Source organism: Grampus griseus, assembly GCF_964374135.1.
Source record: "Grampus griseus genome assembly, chromosome: 1".
Taxonomy (NCBI): Eukaryota; Metazoa; Chordata; class Mammalia; order Artiodactyla; family Delphinidae; genus Grampus; species Grampus griseus.
In genome coordinates, this window is record NC_139017.1 from 39879181 (window position 1) to 39903743 (window position 24563).

Consider the following 24563-nt stretch of genomic DNA (forward strand, 5'->3'; position numbering starts at 1 on the left):
TGTCAGTTGCTTCATTTGCAAATATTTGTAAGTGATATTCTTTAGAATATTCTAGGCAAAATAAAAATTGTCAGTCTTCTCGGGATCCCATCAGCTTTTTAATAAATTATACTATTTTGTGAAATTTAGAGGTGTGAATGTTAAGAAGGGCTTTACAGTGTCATTTCAGAGACTACTTGGAATTATTCCTTAGTGCAGAATGGTGAGTCTTCAAATAACCCAATGCTAAGTATGCAGAATTACGGCACCTTGATTTTCTTTTTTTTCCTCTTGGTCATGAACCCTGGGGCTTGTCTGTACCGTCTAATGTACAGACTACTTTGGATCAAGAAATGTAAGGCCACATTCAGTTGAAACTATCATTTCTTCAAAGGCATTTTAAAAATTCATTTCTGTGCTTATCACAATTTTATTATTTTTAGAAAAGTGATTAGGCATCTTTGATGATGGTGTTATTAACATTACCATTTTAAGCAAGAATTTACTGATATAGTTTTATTGAGTCATATTTTTTTTTGACAATAAGTGATTTATTTATGTTATCTGGAGTGCTAAGGGAAACAAACTATGGAAAAAATTCGTAAGTCCACTGATTTTATTGCTCCATAAGCAATGTATATTAACTTTATATAGTTTATAAAACACATATAAACCCAGTGATTGCCAGGTAAAATTTTGTTGTAGATCCTTCCATACCTTTATTTATGAACATATAAATATTTTACAACAAATACAGATTATATTGTAAATGCTGTTTTATAACCTGCTTTTTCAAATTAAAAACGTGTTGTAAATCTCTTTCTATGACAAATATTTTTCTACATCATTTTAATGACTATTGTGGTATTCTATAATGTACAGTAATCTATTTAACTAGTTCCTGTTGGATACTGTCGATGTCCGTTGTTTTTTTTTCTATTGTAATCTTGAAATGAACATCTTTGTCAAATTAAATCTTTATATACATTCTTGAACAATTCATTAAGATAAATCCTAAAAGTGGAATTGCTGGGTAAAGCACATACAAATTTATAAAACTTCTGATACATTGTGTGAAACTGATGTAAAAATATGTGTATATATTTATTTGATGATTTATTGTAATGTTTACCATCGGTGAAGGGGATAGAAAAATAATTTAAATCATTGTATAACATTCCCTGCATTTCATTACAGTTAAGATGAGACATCTTAGATAAAATCATACAACTTTGGCTAAAGGAATCCTACATATCATCTAGTCCCTAAGCTTTATTCTAGAGTTCAGGAAATTGAAGCTAAAGTTGTTACAGATCCTCTTCACAGTAATAGTTAACAAGGAGAGAGCCAATCCAATCCTGGCCCCAGGTGCTGTCTTCTGCTCCCAAGGTGCTCATGAAGTTCAAATTGTTCTTTAGGTATTCAAGTAACACTGAGAATTGGGATGCGAGGAAGTAAATAGATTCTAAGTATAAGTTTCACCAATTTTGTTATTGCTGCTATTAGCAAGATAGAGTATTTAAAAATAATTTTGTGATGAAACTTTTCAGCTTGGAAGAGCTTTCTAAAAGGTTGGTTTATTATCTGCAGTTTTATACTGATGGCCACAAAGTGCTGTGTAATTTCAATCGATGCTGCTTATATTTATTTATTGTTTAAATATTGAAATAGCTTTATTGCTTTTTTCTGACTAAATAAGACATGTTCATTGCACAAAGCATCATACACAATAATAAAGATATAAAATACAAAGTGAAAATCATTGCACCAACCAAAAATAATTACTATAAGCTTTTTGGTATATATCCTTGTCATCATATATATATATAATATGTATATATGATATATCTGTCTATTTAGACAGATAGCATACAAAATTTCAGTGTTCTAGAATCTACTTTTTCTCATATGTCGTTGACATCTTTTAGTGTCAATAAATATTAACCTATATTATAATTTGTCATGGCTACATGGCCTTTTATTGCACCATAATTCATTCAACCAACCTCTAAGTTGATGGACGTTAGGGTTGTTTGGAGTTTTTAATTAGTCTAAACAATGCCGCAATAAACAATCTTTTAAATTGTTGTTTAAATATCTCAAATAAATTGCTTTTCTTTAGCAATTTACATGTCACATGTAGTATTATTTCTTGGAGATTCACAGTGCACATTCATGTATTAAGCAAATACTTATTGGGCACCTACCAACTGTGCTAGGTGCTGGGATTAATATATTAAAGACTCTGAAAATTCTCTCAGTAAGGAAACCCTTTAATTTTTTTTTTAATTTAAGATTTTCCAACTTTTTTTTAATAATGGAAATGTCTCTCACTCCCTTCTCCTTTGTAAAATAGAACATCTACTAGTATTTCACTGATTTTATCTGGAGCAGAATTTGGAAAATGCTAATCTAGTATCTGGTTAAAAACTACTAATTAAGTGTCTGTACCTACCTGTCATTTTTCTAGGAACTCTGAAAAAATCTTGGGATTTTTTTTTTTTTTAAAGAAATGCCTATGTTTTAGGTGTTTCAGAAGATTACATCTTTGATCTGAATTGCCCGATTAAGTTTCAGAATAAGTAGTATTTTGGTACAAGTATTTTGGTGGGACCCTGGAGTTTTGTTTCCTTAATAGTATTCATCTCATTAGAACAAAAGAGACAGTTGAATGTAAAAGGAGAATGTGGGATATAAAGTAGTCTTGGGCTCGTCAGCAGATTTGTTGGGGAGAGGAGCGAGTCAAAGAAAGAGATGGAATTATTCAAAGCAATTAAGGATGGAGGTTATGGAGATTATATGGCAATATGTGAAATAATTAAAATAAAAATTTGGTAGAAAAAGATTACAAAATCCTATACATAGTATGTGAAAACCAATAAGAAAAAAACCTGAGGAATCCAATGAAATAACAGTGTTTGGCTTCGGGGAGGTGGTGCTTTTTTCCCCCTCACCTCTTATTGTCATTTTCATTTTTATTTTTAAAATATATAATAAAATTGAAAAGAAAGGAAATACTAAAGGATCAGACAAAATTAGGAGAGGCTTATGGAGGAGGAGGAAGATAGTGGTTGAGTCGAACAAAGGCGACAGATAGATTAAAGTGAATAAGGGTAGAAGAGAGAACATTCCATTTGTCCTGGAAGAGATCATTAATGGCTCAAGTGCTGTGAAGTGGACAAAAGCCAGTCTGTAGTGGGGTCAGATGAGAGAACCAGAGAAGAATAATTTTTTTTAGGACCTAGGATCATAATAATTCACTTAGAGGTTCCCCCCAACCACTATTACTTTAGTTCTGGTTTTATCATGTTGGGATTTTTGCCTATATCAGTTTTTTTTTTTTTTTTTCCAGGAGCTGATAAATGAAAACCATAAAAAAAGAAATCCTATGAGTAACTTTCTTTGCCCTTATATTTGAACTGAATAATAAAGAAATGGTAAATGCTCTTTCTGAGCTGTGCTAGAAATGCTACCATTTAGAAATCTTAATAATATACCCTGTGCCTGCCATTTAAAAACAGAATTTGGTCTCCCAAGGTCATTTTAGATGTCTTTTTTTCTAAGTAATTTGTGTATATTTTATCCATAAAAGACAAATTATTATGAAAGGATATGAAATATAGGTTTAAGAAACTCGAAGAACAAAGTGCATCCTTTGCTCTTTGAATTTCTTAAAATTAAGTTCTTAAGACTCCTGCTGTTTACTTTCAGACAAGCAACCTTGAAACTACTCCATGAAACCCAGTTAAAGGAGGAACCAAAGACTTTTCACTTACAAAGAAAAAAAAAGTAGCACATGGGAGTGAGAACGTTCAAGTCTTCAGTACCCATACTTATTAACTAAATTGAATGCCTGTGGTGGGTCTCATGGGAGCACACAGTGGCAGCCTCTTTATATTACAACTCAGCCAGAAGCACTTATTCCCTTGTAATTAAGGCCACGGGTGCAACCAGTGATGCAAATGAAAGCAGTTATGTGGATTATTCAGTTCCCTCAACAATTCTCAAGAGGTTGTATGTTTGTGGCCTTATGCTAGTTTGAAGTCCTTGTATGGCTCCCTCGGCTCTTCTTGGTACTAGAGGTCCAACCTCAGATAAGAACAATAGCTAACACTTTTACAGCACTCACCATATGCCAGATGCTGTTTTAGGTGCTTTGGGTGTATTATCCCCTCTAACCTTTCTAAACTCTACGAGTGTTAAATGTGAAGTCCTAGGTCCCCAGAAGCAGATACTGAGATGAGGTTCAAATGGAAGGGATTTATCCCTGAGGTTGCCCCAGAAGAGACCAGTATGGAATGGGGGAAGCAGGACAGGAAATGGAGTTGAGCCAAGTAAGGATGAATATCAGGCCAAAGTCTTTTTTTTTTTTTTTTTTTGCAGTACGCGGGCCTCTCACTGTTGTGGCCTCTCCCGTTGCGGAGCACAGGCTCTGGACGTGCAAGCTCAGCGGCCATGGCTCACGGGCCCAGCCACTCAGCGGCATGTGGGATCTTCCCGGACCGGGGCACGAACCCTGTCCCCTGCATCAGCAGGCGTACCCTCAACCACTGCGCCACCAGGGAAGCCCAGGCCAAAGTCTTTCGGGGGCAACTCTGGGGTAACTGCTAGGAAAGGGAGCTTGGCTTCCACCCTCCCCCAGAGTTATTGGTTAACAACCAACAGGAGTGGCAGGGAATGTGTGGTGGAGGGAGAATCCATGAAGGAAGGGCATCAGCTGCTTACCAAAGGCGATGGGTCGGAAATGTCTACATTGTCTGCTACAGGTAGGTACAGGCATACTTCGGAGATGTTGTGGGTTCAGCTCCAGACCACTGCAATAAAGCAAATATAGCAACAGTGTGAGGCACACAAATTGTTTGGCTTCCCAGTGCATATAAAAGTGATGCTTACACTCTACTGGAGTCTTTTATGTGTGCAGTAGCATTATATCTAAAAAGACAACGTATAATACATACCTTAATTTAAAAATAATGCTGTAGGGCTTCCCTGGTGGCGCCGTGGTTGACAGTCTGCCTGCCGATGCAGGGGATGAGGGTTCGTGCCCCGGCCCGGGAGGATGCCGCGGAGCGGCTGGACCCGTGAGCCGCCGCTGAGCCTGCCCGTCCAGAGCCTGTGCTCCGCAACGGGAGAGGCCACAACAGTGAGAGGCCCACGTACCGCAAAAAAAAAAAAAAAATAGTAATAATGCTGTTGGAAAATGGTGCCAATAGACTTGCTCAACGAAGGGTTGCCACAAACCTTCAGTTTGTAAAAAACACAGTATCTGCAAAGCACGACAAAACAAAGGACAATAAAACGAGGTATGTCTGTACTATTATCTCCATGGGACAGTTGAGGCCACTGCGTCTTGCCCAAGATCTCAAAGCTTGTAAGTGGAACAGCTGGGATTTGAAACGCTGCAGTTCGATTCCAAATGCCGCGTGCTTAAACCACTATGTTGCAATGGAAAGATCATACCTTTACAGTGTGCTATGGTATTATTACAATTTTCTACAATTTTCACAATGGACTATATAGCATAAACTATTTTGATTTTGTTGGGTTTCTAGAAGTGCTGAAAGTATATCTGAGGAGCAATCAATAATTTGTTGAGCTAAGCTTCAGATACCCAAGCCCCCAAGCCTAAGGTAAGCTCAGAGGACAAGCTAAAAAACTAGACAATTGGGGGCTTCCCTGGTGGCGCAGTGGTTGAGAGCCTGCCTGCTGATGCAGGGGACTACGGGTTCGTGCCCCGGTCGGGGAAGACCCCACATGCCGCGGAGCGGCTGGGCCCGTGAGCCATGGCCGCTGAGCCTGCGCGTCCGGAGCCTGTGCTCCGCAACAGAAGAGGCCACAACAGTGAGAGGCCCGCGTACCGCAAAAAACAAAAAACGAAAAACAAAACCCTAGATAATTGGTGTATTTGTACTGCTCCCAAACCACTCTAACCAATGGAACCTGCCTGGTTCTCAGAAAATTATGTAAAAAGTGATTCCACAAGTCTTTCTTAACGAGATGTACTCACACAGATCCTGTTTTTACATAAGATAATGTCAGTTCAAAATGCTGATCTGATTTTCTATATATTCATCATCCTCTTAATCTCCCATTTTTTAAACAAAGTTTATTTTCCTCTCTGAATCACTAAAGTGATTTTTTTTTTGGTTTTGGTGTAACAATATCTGTTTTCCAAAACATTTTTAAATTCTTTTTTTAAAATTTTAAAGGAGTTCACTTTATTTTTACAAAAGGAACTCTATTTTTCTGTTTTAACATGGGGAATATGTATAATTCTTGTCTATCTCTTTCTGCTTGGTTAAAAGAGGGGAAAAGCTAGTGCATAGTGGTGGGTGACCAATTAAGTATTCCTTCAAGAGGTTAGAATGGCTGTGCTCGAGCAGGTGATCAAGAGAGAAATAAGTGATAACCAAACCTCCATCAAGAAAATCAGCCAGAACCTTGCTGGTCCAGAGAAGATGATGCAGAGCCTATAGAAAGGGACTAGATGGATCAAGGGCACTTAAAGGAGAAGGCTTAGGAGATGCTGAAGTTGTACAGTTTCTTCCCGTGTGTTTTGGGTGAAAGGAGAAATGCTCCTTTTTTGCTGATACCTGTGCAGAGTAATGCTCTGTGGGTGCGTTGAATCCTAGTTCCTGCTCTGCCACCGTGGTTGTTGAGAAGGGGAGAAGGGGGCAGGGAAAGGCCTGAATGCTTGGCAAAGATCCTGAGACCCTAGCTAATAAATGTTAACACTTCTATGGGTGCTTATTAAGTACAAGGGACTGTTCGAAGAGTCTTACATATATTAACTCCTTAAATATTCCTAACAACACTATGAGGTAGGTACTATCAATATCCCCATTTTACAGAAGAGGAAACTGAGGTACAGAGAGATTAACTTGTTCAAGACCACACAGCTAGTTAGTTGTGGAGCTGGGATTCACACCCAGGTTATCTGCTTTCAGAGTCCATGACCTTACCCATGACCCTGTACTGTCCATCTGAAATGTTGAGGATGTGCTAACAGTGTTGCTGATAATTAATTATTTGTAGTTTAATCAATTTTTGAATGCTCTGAAAGATTTTTAGGAGACCTCCATTTCAACACTTGGAAATAGCTAAGCTATAGGAGAACACTTGAATTCTGATAGTTAGAAACATTAACCGTAAGGTCAAAGTTGATATGAAGTAGAAAACCCCTGTACGTGTTTGGAAACTGAAGAAGAAGAGGTGGCAGTCGTGCCGATGAGCTCTCTGTTCTGCTGGGAGAGGATGGTATTCCCTGCCCATGGGGAGCTGGCACCGGCAGCAATTATATCAGAGTCACTCTCAACACTCAGCTGCTTGCTAAGAATTAAATTGCTGGAACCAGACCTAGTGAGTTTCATGTTACCATGGTTTGGATGAGGCAGGCACACTAGTGTGATATATTTAGTCTTCAGAAACAGTTAAATCTAAGTTTAGCTTTCTTACCAAAATGATAATGTACGTCGGTGTTACTTGTGGTTATTTGCTCCATCTCCCAAGTAAAGAATCGCACACCTCTTTATTCTCTTAAGTACAGCCAACCTCCTATCCCGGTTATGGAGTGACTCACGTGGGGTTCACTTGCAACGAGCCGAGAGCCGCTAGTGCCTCTGCTGCCCTCTAGAGGCGTGTCAGATGATGACAGCTCATCTCTGAACCTTTCCCCTGGGTTGCACACAGAGGCCACCCTTACTCTCCTTTCTGAATCTCCAACCAATGCCGTTTGTCAAGAGGGGATGAGGTAAAAAAAACTCTGAACTTCCAGAAACAATAATGGGACAATTAAATTCTAAGCTAGGCCTTTCATAGTTTTCCTGTGTCCCCCTCTCAGCAACTAAATAGAAATCAGTCCAGATTTTTTGAAAACTAAGTAGAGCTAACCCAGAACATTTGCCAAATGCCAGGTACTATTTAAGTGCTTCCCATACACTAACCTATTTAATCTACATAACGCTATGAGTAATATGATCATCTCCATCTAATAGGGGAGCTGAAGCAAAAAACTATTAAATATTTGTCACAGTACATGAGTGGTAGAGCTGGATTTAAATCCAGGTGTGTCTGGCTGCATGGGCTAGGCTTGTAACCACTTCATTGAACTGCCACTTTTATAGCTATTAAAGTATCCATCAAGAGCCTAATTTTAAGGGAGAGGTTTTGCTGAAAATCTTTAACCTGAATCTAGTAATGAGGAAGTGACTGGCTTGGACACTTTTGAAATGTCAATGACATCACAGACAGAAAAAGAAGGAGGAGAGGCAGAGGAGGAGGGAGAAGGCGAGAGGGAGGAGGAATTATTTTAAAGATATGGCATCTAAATATAATGCAGAGTCTATGGTTATATCCTAAATATAAAAAACAAGACTACAAACAACATTACTGGGAAATTGAGGAAATTTCGATATGGACTATATTGGGTAAAAATATTATATTAATGTTAAATTCCTTGAGTATGATTCATTTATTGTGATGATATAGGATATGTTCTTGTTCTTAAGTGATGCTCAATGAAGTATTTAGGGTGAAATATCATCATATCAGCAAATTGCTATCAAAAGTTTCAAGAAAAAAATTAAAATATGTACGAGAAAGAAAGAAAGCAAATGTGGCAAAATATTAAAAATTGACAACAATAAAGGGGTATATACTATTTTTAAAACTTTTTTGTAGGTTTAGAATTGGGGGAGTAAAAATTAGAGGAGAAATAAACTTCATCTCAAGGTAAAAGCCAGCCAAGGATATAGCCAATATATCTGCCTGGACTGAGTTAGGACAAATGAGAGACGTGTGCTGGGGTTGGAACCCATAGGCAAGCTTTGAAATCTGTAGACATGTGTTATGTGTGGGTGTATGAGGTGTGAAAGCTTATTTATTAATGAGTTTCTATTAGTACTAGTATTACATGCATCAGTATGTATTTTCAAAAAAATTCATGTTTCCATGCAATGGAAAATAGATAAAGTGAATTGTAAAGTCCTTTATAAAACTAAAAAAGGTCTAATTTCAGTCTTAGGATTGTTCCATTTTTGTCTCCAACAAGTAAGGCATGTATAGTAGTCTGTGTTTCCTATTTTTTGTTCAGGAAATATGTATTGCATGTTCACGATCTTCCAGGCACTGATCAAGGTGTTTGAGATACACAAGTGGACAAACCAAGATCCCTAAATGCATGGCGCGTATCTTCTGACAGGAGAGAGAGACAATAAGCATGATAACTAAGTAAAGTGCAGAGAATGTTAGACAGTGATAGTGCCAAGGAAAAGTAGAAAAATAGAACAGTGTGGCAGGAAATTGGAACAGGTGGTTGCAGAGAAGAGGGTTGCAATTTTGAAGAGGCTCCCCAGGGTGGGTTTCATTCAAATATGACCTCACACTGAGCTGGAAGGAAAGTGGAAGAAAGGGAAGAAAGACCATCAAAGGTGAGGGTGTGCCTGGTGTTGCTGGAGCTGAGTGATCAAGGGGGAATTCATAGAAGGATATGAAGTCAGAGAGGGAGTAGAGGGCTATTCATAGTGGTCATTATGAAGGTGCTGGTTTTCATGCTGAGTAAAAATAGGAAGCCATGGATGATTTTGAGCTGAGAATTGACATGACGTGACTTAACATTGAAAAGGATCTGTCTTGTAAGTTATGAGACAAAGGTGGGAGAGGGTCCCCAATTAGGAGGCTATTGCAATGATCCAAGCAAGAAGTGACAGTGACTCCACATAGGCAAATGGAATTGGTGGTGGAGAGATGTGATCCAATTCTGGGTATGTTTTGATGGTAGAGCCAACAGGAGAGATTTACTGATAAATTAGATGTTGTGTTTGGGAGAAAGAGATGAGTCAAGGGTGACTCAGTGTTCTGTCCTGAGTAACTGGAAAAATGAAGTTGCCTTGCACTGAACTAGGGAAGACGAAAGTCAGACAGATTTTGAGGGGAAGAGCAAGAGTTGAGTTTGGGTCATGCTGAGTTTAAATGATTAGACATCCAGATGGAGATGCCAAAAAAGTATTTGGAGATAGAAGTTGTGAGATTGGAGAGAGGTCGGGGGTGGGGATTTAAAACTGCTCATAATTGGTGTACAAATGTTATTTAAAGCCATGAGCCTGGGTATGATCACTAAGACAGTGAGTGTGAATAGAGAAGAGAAGAATATTACGGACTGTGCCTTGGAATTATTCTGTTTTATGTGTTTATACTTGTTTTGTTTCTCATTTTGTTTAGAAAAATATTACACTGCCCAAAATAAAAGGGAAAATTGACAGTTACCTAAATTACTGAAGGCAGTCCATCAAATAATCACATTTGCAAAGTATATTAATTTTCATCAATTATCTTGTTTGATTTTCTATAAATGTCTGCATTATTCAGATACTAGGACAGCTACAATTTGAGCTGCTTTAGACTAGTGTTATTTAATCAATAATGTATTCATCTTTAGGGCAGTAAAGTTCAAAAATGCTTTCAAGTAAACCTTGAGGTGGAGTAATCCTCATCTGTATTTATTTTCTGAATTTAAATAAAATGTTTTGTTGGAATATGATTATCGTTTCCTCACTTTCTAATGCTTATGACTTGACAGTTCTCATTTTGATGATATAGTAAATGTCTTCTAAAAGTTTTGCCTGAGCGGAGCTACTACTAATCAAGGAGAGAGAGAGAGAGAGAGAGAGAGAGAGAGAGAGAGAGAAGGAAATGCTGTCTCCAGGCAAAGATAAAAATATGTAAACATATTTGTTGTTTTATCTAATAAAGACAATTCATGAAGATGAAGAGTTCACTCAACTGCAAATAAGCCCATGGCATAAATGCATTCTGTCAAGATCTGAATTTTAATGTCAGAACTATTTTTATACTCTTTTATAGTTAATTGGGTAAATATGGGCAAGCTCAGGAGCATTTTTTTTTTCATAGTGAACTGTATAATAGTGGTTAGGCAATCTAGAAAATATAGGCATGTGATAAGATAAAGAAAAACCCAAACTCAACCAACTTTAAAAATAAGGGAGTTTACTGACTCGTATATAATAGAAAATATGGAGGTAGTCAGGCTTCTGGGTTTGTTTATCAAAACTCTAATATTGGGGTTTTTCTTGCCTCTCTGCTCTGCCATCTAATATATTGTCTTCAACCCAAAGCTGGCTTTGACAGGCTTAGAGAGGCTGCCATGATAGCTCGGCTATTTGCTTTCTTGAAAATGCCTCAGGAGAAGGAATGCCTTCTTCGGTTAGTAGGCAAGTCATCTGAGCTTAGTGTCAATCCTTGTGACCAGCAGAATGCCATGTGAGGATGGTGTTAAGGCCCAGGTCACTCCATGACCCAGGGATCGGATTCCCTTGACTCGCTTACATCTTTGGAGATGTCAAAGGGTCAATGCCCTTTGAAGCACGTGGGCTGCTACACAGCAGGGGTGGAGTGGCATGTTGTTGGGGAGACAGCCATCACAGAAGATCTACGGGCCTGAATCATGCAGAGATCCAAACTCGACCGATGTTCCACTTTGATTTATCGTTGAGACTCGGCTTCCTAACCTTGACTATATTGCTCTCGCTCAGGGCCTTTTTCCACTTGGTAGTGACAGAAAACCGACTATATCTAGTTATGAAAAAAAAATTAACTAAAACTCAGGAGACATAGACAAGAGGAAAAACTTTTCCTTTTCCTCATCTGCTAGTCAATATAAACAGTCAATGTCTTGCTGCATCTCTAGAGAATGTCTTTGTTGCATGTATAATGTCCTTGTTTTTTCTGTTACCAGAGCAACAGATACATAAAATCCTTTTTATATGAACATTTCTCTGTCACTGATGTTTTTTAACAAATTTTTATAAGAGAAGCTTATTTCTAACACCTTCAAGTTTCATTATATGGGTGATTCGGAGAAAGACATCATATTTATGTCACAGTTTAATGGGAGAGAGGAGACTTCAACTAGTTGATGAATTGAACATATGTGATTACCACAGCTTCCTCCAAAAATGATACTAAAATGAAAATAAAGGTGTTTTTAAAGGCATAGATCATCAAGGACAAAGAGAACATGAGAGCAGATAACGACAATGACGCAATGTTGGAAGTTAGAAAGGCAACGCACAGGTATTAGACCATGAAAACTGAAAGCTTGCGGTGGAAAAAATCACAGAAGCAACTGGATTTGAACTTCCAAACCACAAAAGGTGCAGGAGCTGGCAGTACAAGGTGTCTTTGAAAGTTAAGGTATAGATGGGGCTGAGAACGGAATTGTTTGCAAGGCTGTTAAAGAATCAGTTAAGCCCCAGATCAGTATTCTCATACTGGCAATTGCTCCCCTTCTCCATTCCTCCACACCAAAATATGAAGGGAAGAGTTTTATTTTCCGAAAAGGTGAACCCAAGGAGCTCTGGACTGGAGGACACCAGCACAGATGAGGGGAGGGGTAACCTCTAAAATCAGATGATTAGAATGATCATAAAAAAGGGGAGAATCTCAACTTTATCCCCTCAACAGGGGATAAATGCCAGGAGCCAGGCAGGAAATTGGAAGTCCTTTCTCTGAGGAATCTGACTAGCCCAAGAGCACAGACTCAAAAGTATTTATAACATCCAGTAATGAAAAGACCAAGAAAATTATCTTAGATTGAAGTCCATCATTCATGAAGCCTCGCTCTCTTACAACTTCCAATTTGTTTTTTTTTTTCGTTCTCCATCATAAGGTATGAACAGATACATTTGAGGAAAACTTCTAACAGGAAAGACAGACCAAATAACTGAAAAAGAAATGTGGAGGAAATAGAGACCATGTGTAGAGAAGAAAGCTGTGAGGAGAAAAATTAGTCTCAGAAATATGAGAAGTTATTATACCTATGAAATAAGAACATGATGCTATAAAAAAATTCAGAAACTATAAAAGAATCCTTGAAATTAAAAATATGATTGCAGAAATAAAAAAATAAAGGGGCAAGATGAAATAGTGGAAATTTCTAATAAAGTAGAACAATTTGACAAAGACAAGACATAGAAATTTTTTTTTTAATTTAGAATATCCGTCTAGGAATTCCCATGTTTAAATAATAGGGGTTCCAGAAAGAGAAAATGAACAAACATGAGAAATAGAAATCAGCAGAGAAACATGAAATTTTCTATTATTAACTGAATGAACCCACCAAGAGCCTCGCATAATGGATGAAAATAGATTTATCTACATTATGAGAGATCACCCTAAAGTTTTAGTACACTGGAGACAAAGAGAAAACCATAAAGCTTCCAGAGGGAGTGGAAGGTGGGGACCAAGTCACATACAAAGAAGGTCAGAATAGCATTTGAGTTAATAATAAACCGGAAGTTAGAAGAGAATGGAATAATGTAAAAAGTGTGAGGGAAAATGATTTCCAACCTGGAATTTTATATCCTGCCATACTATCATTCAGAGTAAAGATATTTTCTGACATAGAAGTTCTCAAAAAATATGAAGTCTATAAATCCTTTGCCCAGAACTAACTAGGGGATGTGGTATACCAAAATAAGGAAATAAATCAAAGGGAACGATATGTTATCTAGGACACATACTCAAGGAGAAAGAAGTTTCCTAGGAGGTTAGTGATGTAGGATCATAGGACATCAGCTGTGCGATAGACATCAGAACACCCAGTTCAGACTGCAACTAATCAGATGAAACTGGGAGTATTTCTGATCTTGATTTCTTTCAGAGATTTATACTTTTAGAGAACAATTTGTGGATGAATTTGTAATAAACATTTAGAAAACAATACAAATGAAAACAATGAAATAATAACTCTAAGGAAAACAAAATGTTCAAAAAAATAAATATCATCATAATTTATTACATTCCATATTTTGTTGACTCTAAGAGGCTATAAATTATAAAATCCACCAACATTTTAGACTACTAAGAAAGAAAAATCTCTGCAATCAAATGATGACATAATTACTTAGTGTTAGTCCTGTGTGAGGTATGAATCAATGACATTAGTCTCTTGTTGCTTTGAAATTTCTTCCTTCTGTATGGAGGGATTTGGTATATTTTCCTGTCTTCATTTGCATTACCGTGATAAGATACCTTCCCATATTCTTATTAATCAACATAACATGGTTTATCTACCTGTAGGCATCTTTTTTCTTAGATCTACACAAAGCACTAGGTTATGCTTTGCAAGAAAATATTGAATTGCTGTCATTCTTCCAATGACAGATATTTGCTTCACTAATAATAAATTTATGCTCCACTACTCTGGGTTTTTTTTTTTTTTTTGCCTTTTTAGGTACACAATAACTTTTTGTTTTAATGTCAATTCATACTGTAATAGTTTGAAGATATTTTGTGTGGCAGTTAAACTCAGCATGTGTAGTTCCTCTCATGTACAATCTCAACTGAAGTGATGACATTATCAACAGCTTTGACCAGACTTGTGTATATACAGTGACAATTATTACAATAGCTGTCTGGCTAACCATAAATGAAAGACACATCCAGATTTCAGAGATGTTAAAATGTGAGAAAAAATTATTTAATAAAGTAGTTCAGCTGTGATTAGGATAAACATAGTAATAATACTATAAACACTGAATATAAACTAATCAAAAGTTAAGATGTAACTATATTGGAGGAATGGGGAAGGGAAAGTATATACATATGATGATATATATGATGGTGATGGGTGCATCATTGTTGGTAAAAAGCTAAATCCTGAAGTTTTATGGTGAGAAGGCAATTGTTTATGCCTAATCTTGAAAATTCATGACATACAAGTAAACGTTATTGAAAGATGATATTAACGTATATTAGCTCAAAGATTTGAGAGAGGTTGCCTCTGGATAGCAGTCCTGGGGTCAGAGGACTCTTTTTTTAAAAATAGTAAGGCTTTGAACTATGAATTTGAAATATTAGAATATGTATATATAACTTTGATAAATATAAAATTTAAATTTGAAATAAATCAGTGGCAACACAAGGATTGCTAACATAATTTTCCATTCTTAGTAAACTATTTTGAAGTTTACAAGTCTTATTGGACATTTAAAAAATCTCAAGAATAATTTTCTAGTGGCAGACATAATACACCAGATGTAACACACTGTACACTGTAGGCCAAGTCAGAAGCTGATTTTGCAAAACTGGATGAATACCTGCCTTGAAAACATAAATCATCTATACTCAGTTAACTAAAGAATTAGAAACTATCCTGAAAATGATGTCAGATCATAACATAAAAATGCTCGGTGGATATACATAATGTACCATCTAAGAAAAATATGCTCATTTCAGTTACTGTATTTAATGAAAACAGTAATAAACATTGCCTCTAATACTAAGAGTTATGCCGGCTCTAAAAGGCCTTAAAGGATGAGGCAGGCCATACTGTGCTTGCTTTGTTTGGTGAGTCCAGGCTGTATAATCTCTCTCTGCTGGCGGGGAGTTGACCTACAGTTAGAGGACAACCAGCTTTTCCTTCCTCAGTTCTACCACTTTTAGCAAATGTCATGCCATAAAAGGGAACCAGGTGAAAACACTGATCCATTCCTGTTACTAGGAAAAGTAACCTGAAATGTCAACCACATGTTCAAGTAATCACACATGATTTATTATTTAAAGCCCTTAAATTGTACACAGGCCAAGTCATTACCTCAGTGGTTTTCACCTTTTGATATACACTGCAACAGTCTGAGGTTTTTTATTATCAAATTCATGTTTCCCACACCCTATCCCTTGATGTTTTGCTCAACCTGTCTACAATCTATATTTTTTGAAAACTACATTAAATGCAGGTTCCACTGTCAACCAAAGATGAAAAAGACTGGTTTATATGATAATTAAACTCTTCAATGAAACATTTCTGACATGACCAATTTACCTTAAAATCTATCTGAATTCTAGACCACTACTCTAGGGTCTTTGGGAGGGAAATGTCAGAGATATACCCTGTTAGCTTACCAAGCCATGGGCTACTTGTTTTGACAGTATTTCATTGTTTTAAGGAAAATAACTTGTTATAGTCTATTTTAATCATCTTCATTGTTTTCCCTTTTTAAGAGGTTTTACTGAATTATTTATTCTATATCCCTCAAAGCACGGGGAACAGGGAGATCCATGTCTTAGGACATGACATATGAAAAACATAGGTAATAAATTATGTTACCACCACTTTTCAATATCTCATTTTCCCCTTTGGCTTTCCCTCATTTATAGGTAGGATCAATGCCCACCATATGTAGTCATTTTCCAAAGATACTGTACAATTTCAGAATCTCATTTTTTTTTGTAGATTTTTAAATCCCCTGAACTCATTTCTTCCCTGTTCATTCAGAGTACAGTGGGTAAAAAAGTCCAAAGGAAATATAGATTACAGGTAGATTTCTTCTCCTTTGCTCGCCTCTCATTTTGTTTTCTATTATTCATGACGAAAGGTAATAGGGAAATGGGTGATGGGAATGAAGGCAAGGGAGCAAACCCTGGAAAGTTTTGATGGACTTTGTTGGGTAGGAAATTTTTTAACAGAATCTCCCCAGCAGGTCTTGGTGAATCGCCTGCCTTTGACATGGTTGGGAGGCTACGAGATGAAACTGGTTCCACGTGAAGTGAGGAACAGCTGAGTGACTCACAAGCTGGCAGGGCTGACTTGGAAGGTGCTGCCTTCATGGTGGAGCTACTCAGCGGGGCCCTCGCGGCCTTCCGATGGGCCACCTGCGAGTCTTCTTTCTGTTTTCATTGCCGGGCCTGGACAGAGACCTAGACTCCAGGCTCCAAACCACTTTCCCAAGCTTTAGAAACCAAAGTCTTTCTTGGGCTGGGTTTGATCCCATCTTTTCCTAGATATATTCTTTAATTCACACACATGCGTATCCTTTCCTTTCCAGTGAACATGATGAAGGCGAGAGAAAGGAAGGTGATGGATCCCAGAGAACAGACAGATTCTTTTATCTCAAGTCGCTTTGCTTCTATGGTTCATGGGACTTTGGTTTTGGAGTCTCAGCCCAATTTTAACGTTCAAGCTGCCTATTACTGGTGGAAAAGGGGGGCAAAAAAGAGCCGCTTCCCTGTCTCTTTGCCTTAATCTACTGTGCACGTGGAAGTGTATGCGGCTGACCCAAACCTCGCTGACATGTCAGCGTGCAGCCGCTGGGCGAGGGGCGTTTGATTTATAAATGGAATGTATAATAGGCACGATGCCTTCTGAGCCGAACGTTCATGGAAAAATCACATGCCGCTCACATGAGGGACCAAGATCTTTTTTTATTATTTTAATGAATTGAGTTTTTTCAGTGCACCAGGGAGATAAGAAGATACCTGCCAATAACCCTCTGATTGTGTCCTCGGCCAATGGGTGGGCTTCAACACGGGTACTCCTCTCCTCAATTGGGTTTGTGTGTTAAGTCAAGGTTTAGCTTTGGATTTGAAGCTCTCGCTCAAACAAAGCCACAGACACTCGGACGGTGGAAACCATCGCATAATTCTCCTCTTTGTTTCTTTAAAGAGCACGGGGTTGGTTAAAAAAAAAAAAAAAATCCGTTTTGGGAAGACTCGGTCTGGGGATAATGATAGTGAAGATGAGAAAAGACAGCAGGTTGTAAGTTCTGGCCTAAGTTCGGAAAGAGGCAAAAAAAGGTTGAAAAGGTAATAAACTACAGCAAGGCCAACAGATCAACCAATATGAGAAAAACCAACAGGTAACAAGGGGCCTCTGGAGCTTCTGAAGAATAGGGATCAGTAGGAAAGCATTTTGAATGAGAAATAAAATGCTCCTTCCTGTCAGGGAGGAAGGGAGGTGTCTGGTGCTTGAGAAATGGAAAAAAAATGCAGTTAAAACCCAGATATGAATAAAGATCAGGTGAGAGAGGATGTCACCCTGTGGCCTTTGGAACTGTATTTCTGCTGCCTCCCCAAATTGTTTTTTTTTTCCTGGAACAAAGGAACAATGTTGTGGAAAAGTGGGTGCCAGATACTTTAGGAAAACAAGACACAGTGAAGCGGATAAAGGAGACAAAGACAATTGCAGTCCTAGGCAGTAAACTGAAGGCAGCTGAGGCCTGACACAAAAGGTGAACATTTGGAGCCAGCAAGATGACTGAACCATGGGAAGGAAGGAGGGAAAGATGATTCACAATAGCATTTGAAAGACATTGGCTTTAATATTTATTACTGCTTGGCCTTGGGGAACTGCCTTTGTTCGGCGAGCCATTTCCCAGTTTTAAGGCAATAAACAGGAAAAGAGCTTGAAAGATGGCCACGGATGCTTGGTACGTCGTGTTGTAGAGCGAAGTTGAGATAAGACCTTGGCTCTGAGAGAGTGACGGATGGAGGAATCGTCACTGAGGAAGCTCCTCCATCTCCACACTCTGACTCTAGGGGGGAATGCATGATTAAACTGCTATGAAAAGGGGCTGCCCTGGTGGCGCAGTGGTTGAGAGTCCGCCTGCCGATGCAGGGGACGCGGGTTTGTGACCCGGTCCGGGAGAATCCCACGTGCCGCGGAGCGGCTGGGCCCGTGAGCCATGGCTGCTGAGCCTGCGCGTCTGGAGCCTGTGCTCCGCAATGGGAGAGGCCACAGCAGTGAAAGGCCCACGTACCGCAAACAAAAACAAAAACAAAAACAAAAACTGCTATGAAAAGGATTCCTTGTCATGAGGCTAAACTTTCCACCACATCCTAGTCTGGGGTAATTTCATTTATGTTTAATTCATCTTGAATACAGACAAGAATAAAGAAGTGAGCAAAGTCAACTGTAGGGTAACTGAACCTCATAAACCTATAAGTCATTCACCTCTGGGGAGCCTGAAGTCCATATTTGTATCTATATTCCTTCATAAAAACAAGCACATTGGGCAATTTTAAGTGAGACTTACGGTCCATCCCTCTCAAGATTTTTCGTAGAAAATGGAACACAAGGATAATTTGTAGAAGAGGGTGATCATTGTCTTTTGGGATGCTGTTCTCAAAATGTTAGCATTGTACCCCAAAATATAATATCCCTAATGCTCCCTTACTGAGCATTATGGTTCTGTCAACATGCAATTTCCCTTCTATCATTTGTTCTTAACAATAAAATGGATTTTTCCTAAGCCAGTCAAGGACCTACTCATATAACTACTTGGTCAGAGTTTATTCCGGCATAGAAAAGTCACTTGAAACTCTGGAGTTGCTGTTTAAGCATTTATTAGGAAAATTCTGCCCCACATGGAAAACAAGAGCATCTAAAGATAAATGAAAAAAATCCAAAAGTTAGTTGGCTCTCAATCCTATGGAGTTGAGACACTGTGCCAAATGGCACAAGAAAGGACGTAGAAGAGTGAGAAGCAAACTTGGGTGACAGAACTGTCTGAGGCATCGGTGAGCCCGAGCCGGCTCAGCAGTGTTTCTGTGTGGTTAGCGGAAAATGAACGGCCTTCCTAATCTTCCAGAGCACTCTCTTAGGGAGTAAATGCATCCGCACTAGCCACGGGAATGGAAAGGTGACTCAAGGGCTGGCCAGCTCAATACCCAAAGCAGCATAGTTTCCACAGTGGAGCCTGTTAGTAGAAATGGGGCAGTTGAGATGACGGTACTGAGCAGAAGCATTGATTTGTTGTTGGAAAGACATCCATGTTCAGAATCTCAACACGTACCGAGATGGTTGTTCCCGTATGTCCTCTGCAGAGGACAGCAGGCAGAGGCAGCAGAACAGTTATGGAGAGGTTGAAGCCTACAGTCTCTTCATTTGCCCTTCTCTGTGTTGATGAGCAAGTCTATTTACAAAGGTCAACTGGGGTAAGACCACGGTGGTTTCTGGCTGGTTAGTTCAGTGGCTATACAGAAGTCATTTATCAATCTTCTGAAATTGGCGATATGGATGTCTTAGGTGTTCGGTTACATGTTAAAACGGTTACCACAATTTCCTGCAAAGAAAAAGCAGTGCAGAGCTATTTGCTTTACATAGAATTCCAGGGTCCAAATGCAGAGAAGCCATAATTACACATTATATCTCCCTAACAGTCACTGTGTGCAAATGCTTTTAAAATGTGTTAACTCATTTAATAACTAGAGGATGATTATTTGCTTTGACAAGGTAAGATGATTGAGAGCAAAGTTCACATCTTGTTTGTCTTCATCCTATCATTGCCTAATATAGAGCAGAGCACATGGTGGGAATGTGATAAATGTTTGTTGAACAATGAAAACTCTTCATTTTATTTCAGGAGAGATTCAAATGTCTCATTAGCAATTCATTTAGTTTCTCTGTTTCTCATATAAAAAAATAAGATGTTTGGACTCAATTTGTCCACCTTGGCTGGATATCAGATCAACTCTGGGCTTTTCAAATGAATTCACTCCCAGGCTGCTGCCCCGTACACATAATCAGATCTCTAGTTGTGGGTCCAGCAAAAGCAGGTTTGAGAACCAGTGGACTAGATGAGCTCTGAAGACCCTTCCGTCTTCAAGAATCTTTAAGGTAAAAAGCTCCTTTAATACTTTTAAGTGTTTACTTAGCATTAACTCTCTGATAGCTAAGTAAGGACGTGGGAGTTTTCAAGACTTTACCTGTTAGAAGTACAGAGAATGCATCTTTGAAATGATCATGTAAGGCAAAAAAAATCATGCTTGGTTTACAATACTGTTTCATACACTTTTCAGAGGAAGCAGTGACTGTTGTTGTAATCGCTTGCATTTGTGTACTGTGTGGCTTTGCCTCATTATCTTGTGTGGTTTTTCACAATAATTCTCCCCATCCGCATTATGTTTGTCTTCTGAGACTCACACTGACAGGTCAGAGAGGAGAGAAGCAAAGGAGTAAAAACACAGAGCAGGGCTTCCCTGGTGGCGCAGTGGTTGAGAGGTCCGCCTGCCGATGCAGGGGACACGGGTTCGTGCCCCGGTCCGGGAAGATCCCACATGCCGTGGAGCGGCTGGGCCCGTGAGCCATGGCCGCTGAGCCTGTGCGTCTGGAGCCTGTGTTCCGCAACAGGAGAGGCCACAACAGTGAGAGGCCCGCGTACCGCAAAAAAATAGAAAATAAAAACACAGAGCAAAAAACTGTAAGAGGTAGCATATATGATCCTTCTGGTCATTATGGGATTCTCATATTGTTAGTCTTCTAGCTAATTGTAATGTGGAAATTTGTAGTTGTTCATCTTACCTGAATGAGCCACGTTTACCCAGCTGCTTTCTTGCCATCATTGATAATTAGATGGTGACTTCTGTCCTTCTTAAATAGGAAAATTTGGAGTCACACTAGATTGTTTTCACCACAGGGACACTGCTGGGCCTTCTGGGCAGTTGTGACAGGTAGAGGGCAAGATTGCAGACAGCACCTGATAAAGTCACATGGGATGGAAATTACTATTAATGAAGATTTTTTAAAATATACAATCTAAGATGAAAATGCCAGTTTTTCCTTTCTTTATATATATAAATTAATTAATTAATTTATTTATTTATTTTTGGCTGCATTGGGTCTTCGTTGCTGCACGCAGGCTTTCTCTAGTTGAGGTGAGCGGGGGCTACTCTTCATTTGTGGTGCGTGGGCTTCTCATTGCGGTGGCTTCTCTTGTTGCGGAGCACGGGCTCCAGGCGCCCGGGCTTCAGTAATTGTGGCACATGGACTCTAGAGTACAGACTCAGTAGTTGTGGTGCACAGGCTCAGTTGGCTCTGCAGCATGTGGGATCTTCCTGGACCAGGGCTCGAACCTGTGTTCTCTGCATTGGCAGGCGGATTCTTAACCGCTGAGTCACCAGGGAAGTCACTTTCCTTTCTTTTTAAATGAATATAGTGTGGACCACTGTGGATTTAAAACCACATTAAATAAAAAATAAAAACTAGCAAGGAGCTACAGCCAAGAAAACAGGAAACAGAAGGGTTTTTTGTTTTTGTTTTAAATTGGGGCAACAGTTTTTGTCACTGATGGCAAGATCAGGTGAGGATATTTCTGAAGGAAAGATGAAGGTTTGGGGGGATATTCCCAGAGGTAATTAATTAGACCTTGTCTTGGACAGTTATGGGGTGTGTGTGTGTGTGTGTGCACGCGTGTGTTTGGGGGACAGCAGCTGAGCTGAGGAGAGAGGGTGATCAGTCTTTCTTAAAACTCACATAGCTTCACAGGAGGAGGAAAGGGTTACATAATCACTTTGGCTAGATGTACCCAAGGAAAATTCCCAGGCAGCCCTAAGGCAACTGAAGTAAGCTCTTTCCCCTTTATTCTCTGTAGATACGGTTTTATGGAGAAGTTTTCTGAAAGCCACAGGCTGTGGGCAGGTGGACATGAGCCTCTTGGAGGTCTGGAGGAGAGCAGCATCGTCCTGGAGGTGGAAGGGGATGTCATGGATGGATGAGAGAAACAAAAGGCCTCCTGGAGCCCATGGAGAACATTCTTGGAGAAGAAACCCAGATTCATGAAATAACCTTTGAATTGTAAATAGCACACACTCAATTACAACCATATGAAAATATCTATGTCTACACTAACTCAGTGGTTGAACTTTAGAATGGTATAAAAATTTCAAATTTCTTGTGTGTGTGTGTGTGTATGTGTACATGTACAAAGATCTTAAAATTTTAAGTTCTTTTTAAAAAGAACATAAACAACCAAAGAATCAGAGAGTTCATTCATTCATTCAGCAAATATTGATTGAGAACCTATTATGTGCCAGGCACTTTCCCAGCTTTTGGGCAGGCAGTAGTGCCCAAGCTCCCTGTTCTGTCTCATCTAGGCAGACACACCAGCTTCTCCCAGGTGGGTCCTCAGCCCTGACCACAGAGAGCCTGGAGACACACGCTGTTGCCACAGAACCGAGGCCCACAGACATGTCCGCAGCCGACTTCCTGCACTCTTCCTCTGAGTGCAGTGTGAATGAATGAAGGGAAGCCAACACGTTGTTTTTATACATATATATTTTTTCAGGCTGTCCTTGGGAAAAGTCCTCTTTTCTAATGTAAATTAGATTGTTTACCTTCAGGAAATAGAAATAGTCATAATCCTTCCCCTTTGACATCACTTTGAATTACTAATGTGGTTCCGTGCCCGGGCAATAATGCTTTAATTTCCCTCATGCAGAGCTATCACTTTGGGAAGTGTATTTCTCCTCCCATAACACCAGGGGCAGCTAGAGAACAGTCCAAATGTGAAGTCACAAGGAACCCAATTGAAGGGACTCTGAATGGTTTATCTTCTGCACTAATCTCTCTCTCTCTCTCTACGCGCATGTGTGCGCGCGCGCGTGCGCGCGCACACACACACACACACACACACACACACATTTTCCTTGAAGTTGACATGAGGGTTTAGTGTCTATGGTAAAGATTTTGATTTCCTAGGGTTAAGCTTTATAGATTTGAAAAACCTAAAATGTGGCAAACATTAAGACAGCAAGACGTTAAAAAAAGATGCTGGGGCTATGCCTGCAATATTTCTTCAAGTGTTTAGATCATCTGCATCAAAATCACCTGGACAGGTTGATTAAAGTGCAGATTCTTAGACACACTCCAGACCTGAGGAATCAGTAGCTGGGGGACGGGCTGGCAAGTGGGCAGGGAGTTCTAAGCAATCTTCAGCTTCAATAAGCAACCTGGGAAATTCTGGTGCACCCTCTATTTTATCATCTACATAGTGCTTTAGGGCATGAAACAAGAATGCTCTGATACCTATTTCCAGGCATAGTTTATCATCAGCCAAGAACTACTGCATCTTTTGATGCCGCCTTTAAGGCTGGTCCTTGACATCGAAGCTGCTGTTCATTGGAGAGCCATAGTTCGCTTGGTTTGTACATTGGCGGTGAGGGGAGGCCTAGCATTTTCTCAAGGTCAAAGAGGCCCTAGACATTTGTGGGGTGACTAAGAACTTAGACCCATGTTACCTTGGGGAAATTCTGCATTGGTGGTTTTTCTGTTCTGATCTGATTGGCCCTGTTGGCCATGTAGACAATTCCTAATTAAACAGGGGCTTTTCTTACTTATAGGCAGCAAGTCAAAATCTCCAAACATTTTCTTGTACAATTTTAGACCCAGTTTCTATTTAAAATTATTTAAAAGTCTATAGAAGAGAGTGTTAGAGGTCTAAACTAAGATTTCTGAAGGTATGGTGTTATAATTACTCCACAGAATTCTCATTTTGCATAAACCAATCCACACTGGCGTTGAGACACTGGAAGAAGGCCTGCAAGCTTACCTTTGGCTTCCATCTGTCCACTTCCTTCCCAGGTTTCCTTGCATACTTTTCCTTTTCTCACTGTTTTTCCTTTTCTCTTGTTCAAATGATCGCCATTCTGATTTGCAAATTCTTTTTTACATCTTTATGTGTTTTCTCACTTTCCCCTCTTCCAGGCTTTTACCAGTTCTCAAAAAAGGAGCTTCTGGGGATATTTCTAAAAACCATGGAGAAGAGGCCTGACTATAGGGTTGTCTTCTTTTCCATGATCTTCTGCCCCTATAGCCTCCCTGAATAGAGGAACACAAATGAATGAATCAGACCCAAATGTCATCCCAGGATAATCCACCCAGGGAGTTCCTAGATCACTACAATTGATTGATGATAATTTCGATGATGGTAATGGTGATGATGGTAAGTGTTTATTACCCCATCACGTCTGCCTAATGCCACCAGAGCCTCCCGCTAAATGTCATAGATTTT

The 24563-nt window shown here is 39.2% G+C and overlaps 1 long non-coding RNA gene across 1 annotated transcript in view; it reads left to right on the top strand.

The window, feature by feature from the left end:
• LOC309827198 overlaps positions 1–22353 on the top strand; it is a 29039-nt gene extending 6686 nt beyond the window's left edge. Inside the window, exon 3 of the long non-coding RNA XR_014297178.1 lies at positions 22146–22353. This is a non-coding gene — a long non-coding RNA (uncharacterized lncRNA). The remainder of the gene's footprint in view (positions 1–22145) is intronic.
• The last annotated feature ends 2210 nt before the right edge of the window (positions 22354–24563 follow it).